General features: G+C 50.7%; 1 long non-coding RNA gene across 1 annotated transcript; it reads left to right on the forward strand.

Moving 5' to 3' along the window:
* The first annotated feature begins 1,815 nt into the window (after nt 1-1,815).
* LOC139361466 (uncharacterized) lies at nt 1,816-10,559 on the forward strand. The gene is made up of 3 exons (XR_011619024.1): nt 1,816-2,037; nt 4,738-4,933; nt 10,459-10,559. It is a non-coding gene; the product is annotated as an uncharacterized lncRNA (long non-coding RNA).
* The last annotated feature ends 330 nt before the right edge of the window (nt 10,560-10,889 follow it).

Here is a 10,889-nt window from a genome sequence, read left to right on the forward strand (position 1 = left end):
TGTGAGATTGTGTGTTTGGAAGAAAGTGCCCTGTGCGCCCAAAAGCGATTTCTTGACTGTCGCCTGTCTTTGGTGAGGCTCCCTCCCGGTCTGTGCCTGGGTCATGAGTCCCCTCGTCAAGCGTTTTCGCGGCGGTTCCACTTTGGGTTTGTGAAGGCCTGGACCACGTGAGGAGATGCGTGACTCCCGGAGCAGTTGAAATCTCATCCCCATCCGGTGCGGCCTCTTTTCATTGATCAAGACAAACACACTGCAGCCTCGGACAAAAGCCGCAGGGAGCTCATCCTCCTGCAGGAGAGCAGGAGGCCCCCATCACAGAAGAGGCTTGTATCTTTTCAGGGCTCCTCTGTGAGAAAAGAAGCCACACCACCACACAGGCTGAAAGAGGAAGCCAGGAATGGGAGATGGCCACAATCCCAGTCACTGGAACGCTGGCCTCACTGGACAAGCCACCCGTTTGGCACCCCTCTCCTTCAGCCCGTGGCAGTGGCACGGTGCTGTACCCGGCCTGGGCTCTGGCCTCTGGCCTCTGCTCCGTCCTCCCTCTGGCTGTGTATCCCCTGTTTCTCCGGGGCTTACGTGCTTCCTGGTCTGGCTGGATGTCTTCCAGAAGGATCACTTCCCAGTCCATCGGGGAGACACGTCCTGGAGATCCCTGTCATGATTGTTTCTCTCTGCAAACCTGCTTGGGTTTGCCCAGATTTCCAGCGGGGGAGGGGGAGCTTCAGGGCCCCTGCTGGGGACTCAGGACTCCGCTTGGGATCCGATAATGGACTCTCCGGGTGAGAAAGCATGGGCTGAGCACATCTCCTGAGGCAGGCAGGGTCTCGCTGCAGCCCACAATCATCCCACAGGCCTGAAGGCCTGCTGTCCACTGAAAGTTCACGGCCGCATCTGAGCCCTCTGCCTCCCTCCTCCTTTGAAAGACAGATCCTTGTCTTCTGGGACAGGTGCTGTCGCATTTCCTCTGCACACCCAGTCTCATTCCTGAGAAGGAGACTCCCCTCTGCTCCTGGGTGGACTGGCCCCCTGAAACTTTTGGCCCGCTGCTAGATCCCAGGCGTTCTTTGATTTTCCCTGGCATTCATGGAAAGGTCACCTGTGCCCCCCTTCCACCGGGCACATGCCTGGACACCATTGTTTCCTTCGCCATCGCCCCGTGGGCCCTCAGTGACACACGTTCACACCATCTGCTCTAGGCTACGCCAGTGCCACTCGTTGGCTCCCCCTGGGATTGGCCCCTGGACCTGTTGACACGTGTCCTGGGAAGCGGGATCAGCCTGAAGGAGCCCCAGGCCCTTGAGAATCACGGCAGGTCACCGCTCTTTGAAAGGAGGGAGGCAGAGGGCTCACGGGTCAGTGACCTTTCAGCTGACTCCACGCCTTGAGGCCCATGGGATGATTGTGGGCTGCAGCCAGGCCTTGCCTGCCTCAGTCCATGTGCTCAGCCCATCCATTCTCACTCGGAGGGGTCCAGAATGGGATCTGATGGGGGGTCGAGAGATGACCCCAGCAGGCGCCCTGAAGCTGCCGTTCCCCCGGTGGAAATCGGCTCAAGGAGGTCCTGAAGACGGGACCCCTGGGGGTTTGATCCTGGGAGGCCGCCCGCGGCCGCCTCTCCCACGCGGCCCCCTACTGAACCCCGGATGCAGCCGCTGGCAAGGCGGCAGCAGGAGAGCCCCTGGAGCCCAGCGGTCACCGTCCTTTAAAGGGGACGCAGCCTGACTGCCGGCAGCGGAGCGCGGGGCGGCCCAGCCAATGCGCATGCGCGAGTGGCGAGCGGGTGCCCGCGTCACAGTGGTTCCCACGGTTGTCAGAGAAACGGCTCCCTGAGGCCTGGCAACCAGGAGCCCTCCGTGGCAGTGCTTGGCTGGCGGGGCTCCGGGGCTCCAGCCTGACCTCCCCACGGGGTGGACAGGACGTTCTCCGGATGCCAGGAGTCGTGGCAAAGGGCTGACCAGGACGTTGAAAGCACAGGCGGGGTCCGGGGGAAGCAGCGCCGCATCCCAGCCTCAGGCCCGCCCGGACGCTGTTCGGGTGAGTCTCCCCAGAAGTCGTGACCCCGTGATCTCGAGGACGGGTGGGCCTGCAGGCCCGTGGGCTGCTCTCTCAACCGAAGGTCGTTCTGGTCGAGAGCCGAACCCCCTAGCGTCAGCGGCTGCCTGGGGGTGTTTGTTTCCGCGCCACGGCTGTAGGACTCTCTCTGTGTGTGTATGTGTTTGTGTGTCTCCCATTTTCGCTTCTCTGCCTGTCTCTCACGCTCTGTGAGTTCCTTGCCTGTGCGGAGCTGCACGCCCCGGCCATAGCGAATAATAATTAAAGATTAAACGCCTGAGCTATATTCATTTCCACCCCACACCTTCTCCCTAGATTTACCTTCTTCCCTGTATTAATATCGCCATTAAAAGATGGCGCTCTTCCTGCTTCTTCTTCATTCATTTTTCCCGCGCCCGCGAAAATTACTACCTGACAGCGCAGGCGCAACATGACGTCCGACCAGAGAAACCAAAACCTATCTGGCCACGGCCTCCGCAATGAGGTCATTTCCGCCTTAGCCCAACCCCTTCCCCTCCAAATGTATATAAGGCATTGCATTACCGCCATTAAACGAGAGTTGATCAGGATACTGTCTTGTTTCCATTTCTCGTGTCTCTTGCTCCCCAAATTCCCACCCCCTCTTTCAGGGCCTACTTTGACGATCCCGGGGGCCGGGACACTTGCCCTCTCTCTGTCGGCTGGTGTGTGTCTGTGTGTGTGTGTGTGTGTTAGTGTGATTGTGTGTTTGGAGGAAAGTGCCCTGTGCGCCCAAAAGCGATTTCTTGCCTGTCGCCTGTCTTTGGTGAGCCTCCCTCCGCGTCTGTGCCTGGGTCATGTGTCCGCTCGTCAAGCGTTTTCGCGGCGGTTCCACTTTGGGTTTGTGAAGGCCTGGACCACGTGAGGAGATGCGTGACTCCCGGAGCAGTTGAAATCTCATCCCCATCCGGTGCGGCCTCTTTTCATTGATCAAGACAAACACACTGCAGCCGCGGACAAAAGCCGCAGGGAGCTCATCCTCCTGCAGGAGAGCAGGAGGCCCCCATCACAGAAGAGGCTTGTATCTTTTCAGGGTTCCTCTGTGAGAAAAGAAGCCACACCACCACACAGGCTGAAAGAGGAAGCCAGGAATGGGAGATGGCCACAATCCCAGTCACTGGAACGCTGGCCTCACTGGACAAGCCACCCGTTTGGCACCCCTCTCCTTCAGCCCGTGGCAGTGGCACGGTGCTGTACCCGGCCTGGGCTCTGGCCTCTGCTCCGTCCTCCCTCTGGCTGTGTATCCCCTGTTTCTCCGGGGCTTACGTGCTTCCTGGTCTGGCTGGATATCTTCCAGAAGGATCACTTCCCAGTCCATCAGGGAGACACGTCCTGGAGATCCCTGTCATGATTGTTTCTCTCTGCAAATCTTCTTGGGTTTGCCCCGATTTCCAGCGGGGGAGGGGGAGCTTCAGGGCCCCTGCTGGGGACTCAGGACTCTGCTTGGGATCCGATAATGGACACTCCGTGTGAGAAAGCATGGGCTGAGCACATCTCCTGAGGCAGGCAGGGTCTCGCTGCAGCCCACAATCATCCCACAGGCCTCAAGGCCTGCTGTCCACTGAAAGTTCACGGCCACATCTGAGCCCTCTGCCTCCCTCCTCCTTTGCAAGACAGGTCCTTGTCTTCTGGGACAGGTGCTGTCGCATTTCCTCTGCACACCCAGTGTCATTCCTGAGAAGGAGACTCCCCTCTGCTCCTGGGTGGACTGGCCCCCTGAAACTTTTGGCCCGCTGCTAGATCCCAGGCGTTCTTTGATTTTCCCTGGCATTCATGGAAAGGTCACCTGTGCCCCCCTTCCACCGGGCACATGCCTGGACACCATTGTTTCCTTCGCCATCGCCCCGTGGGCCCTCAGTGACACACGTTCACACCATCTGCTCTAGGCTACGCCAGTGCCACGCGTTGGCTCCCCCTGGGATTGGCCCCTGGACCTGTTGACACGTGTCCTGGGAAGCGGGATCAGCCTGAAGGAGCCCCAGGCCCTTGAGAATCACGGCAGGTCACCGCTCTTTGAAAGGAGGGAGGCAGAGGGCTCACGGGTCAGTGACCTTTCAGCTGACTCCACGCCTTGAGGCCCATGGGATGATTGTGGGCTGCAGCCAGGCCCTGCCTGCGTCAGTCCATGTGCTCAGCCCATCCATTCTCACTCGGAGGGGTCCAGAATGGGATCTGATGGTGGGTCATGAGATGACCCCAGCAGGCGCCCTGAAGCTGTCCCTCCCCTAGTGGAAATCGGCTCAAGGAGGTCCTGAAGATGGGACTCCTGATTATTCGCATCTAATTATTCTGAGGAGACATTAACACAGCAATTTTGTAAATTTCCCATTAATTGTTAATCCATGGAAAAAAATTGGACAATGTTTTAAAATTTGAAATGCTTCATATAGTACAAATATCTTCCCACATGTGATTCAGTTTGTATTCATTAAAGCCAGAGAAGTTAATCATTACAAATTGCCAGTGGAAAAAAAAAATAAATCATTTATCATTGAAGTAGCATAGAATGTTTAAAGAGACAAGAATTTGTTATTTGCTTTGGGACAGTTTATGATTTCCAAAGGTTTTTTTTTGTTTTGTTTTGTTTTGTTTTGTTTTTTGCTCATGGCTTTCTTTCTCTCTCTTTTTTTCTCATTTCAGTTTCTTTTTATTTCTCCTGCTTAGAAATGTTGAGAGAACTTTGGATGCGGAACGTGGAGGTGGAGGAATATGATGTGGAGGCTTCTCTTGGTCAACACTGCAGGTGCCCAGCAAAGACACTGCTAGTCCACATCCCGGAGGTGTCTCTGAGCCCTAGTGGGCATTGCAGCTGATGATGAAACTTTTGGTGTGGCAGAAGAGTCTCCACAAACTTTGGAAGGTATCCGCTGCTTCCTCCATAGCCGTGTATCCCTGCTGAGGGTGGACTTCTGGGCGGGGGAAGTCCCCCTCATGGGCCAGGGCTGGCTGGCTGGTGACTCTTCCACAGCGCAGCCCCGGCGGTGGTGCAGGCTGCGTGGTCCCCTGGGTTGGGTGAGCCACAGTTGTCTGGATTTACCCAACTCCCTGGGAACACCCAGGTTAATTCCAGGCCCAAGATGGACGTCAGGCCCCACCTGGACACAAGTCCCTAGGTAGATGCATAGGCTCTGGGGAACATCAAGCCTTAGGTGAAGTTCTAGGCTACAGGTAGACATCTTGCTCCAGTTGGACATCTGGTCCCAGGTGGACATCAGTCTCCAGGTGGAAACAAAGTCTCAAGTTGGACATCAGGCACCAGGAGGATTTCAGCCCTCCAGCGAACACCAGCTCCCAGGCTGACATCAGGCTACAAATGAACACTGGGCATCTGATGTACATCAGGCCCCAAGTTGACACCAAGGGCCCAGATGGACATGTGGCCCCATATGAACACTAGTCCCCAGTCAGCTAGGGCCTGGGTCTACCTGGAGCCTGATGTTTAGCTAGAGACTGGATATCCACCTGAGGCCTAGGTATCTACCCAGGGACTGAAGTCAAACTGGGGCCTGATATCCACCTGGGGACTAGGTATCCACCGGGGGTTGATGTCCACCTCGGGCCAGACGACCTTCTGGGGTCTGATGTTCACCTCAGGTCTGGGTGTCCATCTGGGGCCTGGTGCTGATTTGGATTCCAGCGTCTACCTGGAACCTGGGGCCAGGTTGTTCACTTGGAGCCTGGAGTTTTCCTCTGGGGCCTGGTAGCCACCTGGGCCCTGAGTGTCCACATAGGTTCTGATTTCCACTTTTGGCCTGAGTGTTCTTCTAGGGCCTGAGTGCCACCTGGGTCCTGATGTTCACCAGGAACCTAGGTATCCACTTGGGGCCTGATGTTCACCTGGGGCCTGATGTCCATGTGAGACCTGATATTCACTAAGAGCCTGGGCATCCACCTGTGGCCTGATGTTCAGATAGTGACTAGGAATTCCCCTAAGGCTTGATGTCCACTTGGGGCATAGATAACCACCTGTAGCCTAGTGTCCACCTGGAGCCTAGGTATCAACCTGGGGCATAATGGGCATAATGTCCTTTTGGGGGCCCACTGTCCACCTGAAGACTGGTGTCTGCCTAGGACCTGGCATCCACCTGGGGTCTGGTGTCTGCCTGGGGCCTAGTGTTCACCTGAAGACTGAGTATGAACCTTGGACCTGATGTATGCCTGGGGACTATTTATCCACCTGGGGACTAGCATTCATCTGGGGCCTCGTGTCCACCTAAGCCCTGGGTGTCAATCTGGTGCCTAATGGCCACCAGGGATCTATATACTCACTTGGGGCCTGGTGCTCCCATAGGGCCTAGGTGTACACCTGGGGAATGATGTCCAGGTGGAGGTGGATGTCTTCCTTGGTGTTGGTGTTCACCTGGGGACAAAGGTGTCCCTGGGGACCCGTGTTCACCTGGAGCCTCATGTGCACTTTGGACCTGCTGTCTACCTAGGGCCAGATGTCCATGTTAAGGCTGGTTGTCCACTTGGGGCCTAATGTCCACCTAAGACCCAGTGTTCACCTAGGGCCTGGGTGTCCACCTGGAGCCTGATGTTGAGCTGGAGGCTATGCATCCACCTGAGACCTAGGTATCCACCCAGGGTGTAGTGTCAAACTGGGCCTTTATTTCCACCTGAGGACTATCAACCTGAGGCTTGATGTCCACCTGGAGCCCCACCCGGGGCCTGGTGTTCATCTGGGGCCCAGTGCCCACCTGGAACCTGGGTATCAACTTGGGTCTTGGGTGTCCACTTGGAGAGTGATGTGCACCTGGGGCCTGAGTTTCCACCTAGGGCCTGATGATCGCCTGAGGCCCAGGTGTCCACCTGGGGTCTGATGTCCACCTGAAGCCTAGGTAACCACCTAGGGCATGGTGTTACCTGTGCCTTGGTTTCCACCTGAGCCCGGTGTACAGCTGAGGCCTGGATGTCCACCCGGGGCCTGATGTACACCTCAAGCCCAGTGTCTACTTGTGGCCTGATGTCAACTTGGAAGCTGATATCCACCTGGGGACGGATGTGCTCCTGGGGCCTCATATCCAACTGGGACCAGATGTTCACCTAAGACCTGGAGTTAATCTGGGACCTGATGGTCACCAGGGTCCCAGGTGTCTACCTAGGGCCTAGTGTCCAACTAGGGCCTGATGTCCACCTCGAGTCTAGTATCCACCTTGGCCCTGATGCTACCTGAGGCTTGGGTGTCTACCTAGAACCTGAATGCCCAATTGGGCCCTGATGCCCACCTGGGGCCTGGTGTCCTGTTAGGGCTTGATAGCTACCTAACGCCTGGGTATCCTCCCGGAGCCTGATGCTCACCTGTAGGCTGGTGTCCTTATGGGGCCTGGGTGTCCACCTGTGAGCCTGATGTACACCTTATGTACCAGAAAAATGGTATATACCTGGGGCCTGATATACACCTGGAACCTGTGTGTCCACTTGACCCCTGATGTCCACCTGGGGCCTGGTGTTTACCTGGCGCCTATATCCACCTGGGGTCTGAGTATCCCCATAGGCCTGGGTATTCTCCTGGAAACTGGTGGCAACCTGGGGCTTAGCTATACACCTGAGACCTGTTATCTGTCAGGGACCTATGTCCACCTTGGGCCTGGTTTTCATCTGAAGCCTCGTGTTCACCTGGGCCGTGGGTGTCAACCTGGGGGTTGATGTTCACCAGGGTCCTTTTTATCCACCTGAGATTTAATGTCTACTTGGGGCCTGATTTCCACCTGGGGTCTGGGAGACCACCTGGGAACTGATGTTCAGCTGGGCCTGGAGTTCACTTGGGGCCTGTTGTCCACCTGGGGCGTGGGTGTCAACCTAGAGCCTGATGTCCACCTCAGGCCTGATGTCTACTTGTGGCCTAAGTGTGCATCTGGGGCCTGTTGTTTGCATGTGTCCAGGATATTCTTCTGGGGCTTGGGTGACTACTTGGTCTCTGATGTCTCCCTGAGGCCTGGGGTGTCCACCTAGAGCTAGATATCCACCTGGCACCTGCATATCCTCCAGTGACCTGATGTCCACCTACTACCTGGTGTCGATCTGGGGCCTGAAGATCAACCTGGGTCCTGATGTACACCTTGAGTCCAGTGTCCACCTGAGGCCTGATGTTTCCAAGGTGTCTGAAATTCACCTGGGACATGATACAAACCTGGCTCCTGGATTTTTATGTGGGGCCTCATTACATCAAGGGCTTTGGTGCTCCCCTGAGCCTGTGTGTCTCTCAGGGACCTGATGTTTCTTGTGGGTCTAGATTTCCACTTGGGCCTTCTGTCCACATGGGACCTGATGTGCTCCTGAGGTTTGATATTCAGCTGGGGACCAAGTATTCACCTGGAGACTGGTGTTCAGCTGAGGACTGATGTCCAGCTGAGGACTGATGTCCAGCTGGGACCTTATGTTTACTTGGGATTTGGTGTCCACCTGAGGCTTAGGTGTCCCTCTGGGGCCTGAAGTAAATTTGGGGCCTGGTATCTACCTGGGGCCGGATGTTCATCTGTGGACTATCTATCTGGGGATGGATGTCTCCCTGTGGCTTATTGTTCATGCTGGGCATGAGGTCCATTTGAGGCAATGGTATTGACTTGGGGCCTGATGTGGATCTGGGGCTTCAATCTAAGATCAACTTGATTTTTTTTTTGTAAGTGACTTGGTCTTTACACTTGAAGATTCAAACATCACATAATTTTTAAGGTTTAATTTTTGTTACAATATATTTTTGAATTTTGTCTCTGGGCCAAAACATTCAGATGTATGATAGGTGCCTCTCAATATGTAAATTCAAATTTTGTTTTATTTCAAGAAAGTGTGTGTGTGTGTGTGCCTGTATGTTAGTACGTGTGTGCCTGTGTGTGTTTATGAGACTGTTATAGTCTTAAAATTAATTCTATTTCAACATTTCATATTTCCTCAAAGAAAAAAAATGAAAGAAATAAGTTACTCCAATTACACCTCTGCCAGATTCTCCTTGCATATCTTATCTTCCACAGCTATTCCTAATTCTTTTGATAACATTCTTAATTCTGTTTTATTCTCTTAGCTTTGTTTCTATCCCCTATTTCGAACACTATATTTTCAATTAATTCATGCCCTGTCTGAGGAACACTGTAATTTAATCTTAATTTCTGATACACAATTTTTCCCAATTTTTCTCTGAGGCTGATGAGTGTCCACTTTGCATTTTATTTTCCTTTTGTCTAGAACTATCATGAAATTTTGGATTTCTGCTTCAAAATATTCTTCTATCTGCCTTTACATGAACAATCACTGTATTTTAAACATTAGTTGTTTTATGTTGTTTCCTATGCTCCATAGCTGTTTTGATTGTTGTGTGTGTGTGTGAGTGTGTGTGTGTGTGTGTGAGAAAACTTCTTAAAATTTTTGAGACTCACTTTCTGTTATTTTTTTATGTCATTGTTGCTGATCTACAACACTTTTTTCTCTTGCTGTTGTATAGTTAAATTTCCAAATAAATTGACACATTGACTTATGTCTGTCTTCTGGATCTTAGCACCTTGTCTCAGTTGCTTTATTATTTCCCTTCAACACCACTTAAAGGGAAAATCACAGGATATCAAAAATGACTTTACAAAGAACGGTTGTAAAATACAATTGATAAGAAGCTATGTAAATCTTTAACATAAATAAATGTATAACTTTGAAATTTTAAATTAAATGCATAGTATAGGGGAAATAGGTAGAAAACACATTTTAACTAGTCCATTAGTAAGCTGGTTAGTAATGTTGAAAGGACAAAACTAAAAAAGCTAAAAAGGTATAAATAACTTGATCCATAAGCTTTATCTAAAACTATACAAATGTATATCGAACAAATAAAGAATATACATTTTGTTATGTTTTCAAAAGTAGCTCATGAATTAGACAAAGAGAATAATCAATACATTCTAAATAATCAATATCATATTGTGTTTTTCAACCTCAAAGCCAACAACAACAAAAATTTTCATATATTTGGAAATCACTAAGCCCATCATTAAGTATTTCTGAGATTAAAGAGAAAACAATAGGTAAATTAATAAATTTAGACACGTAAAGTTTCCAAGAATAAATTTAAAAGAGGAATTGGTGGTGTATCTAATTTCAAATAAATTTTTAGAAAAAAACAAAAATATAAAAAAGCACTAAATCTTCTACCTGAAAATCTAGAAAGAACATATAAGTAAAATAAAAAGCATAACATATTTAAGAATTTAAACCACTTTAAGAAACAATAGATCATTAAAGATTAAAATTTAAAAATGATTTTTCATATTAGAAATTCTAACTAAGAAGAAAATGAATGCAAATGAAACTGAACTTTGAAAAAGAGATAAGTAGAGATGTGATATAGATTTAAAAATTTGGTCTTAAATTAGAAAAAAATAAGCTTATTTGTTTTACTTTCAGAAATTTCTCCAAACTATCAAAGATAAACAGAAAACAACAAATAACAACAAACAAACAGGAAACAGAAAAGCACAACAACAAGGCCTGTTTATTTCATCCTCTCCTAATAGTCTTCTGTTCATGATTTTGCTTTTTCTGTATATGGGACTGCAGAGAGAAAACACACCAGCCATAACAGTCCAAGTAACAAATTTTCATATGTGCATTATCTTTTCCATTGTAAAGTTCCAAAAGAACACCTCATTATGACTGTACATTATGTTCAAAAATTCGAACACTAAAGAAATTGCACTTGATAGTTGGACCCATTCCTTCCATTCATTCAGCAAATGTTTACCAAGTGCCTACCACTATTCTTTCAGGCACCACATATTCAGTGATTAAAAACTCAGTTGAGGTTTCTATTCCCATAAAGTTTTAATTCCAGCATT

The sequence above is a fragment of the Macaca nemestrina genome, unplaced genomic scaffold (genome assembly GCF_043159975.1).
Source record: "Macaca nemestrina isolate mMacNem1 unplaced genomic scaffold, mMacNem.hap1 Scaffold_51, whole genome shotgun sequence".
NCBI lineage: Eukaryota > Metazoa > Chordata > Mammalia > Primates > Cercopithecidae > Macaca > Macaca nemestrina.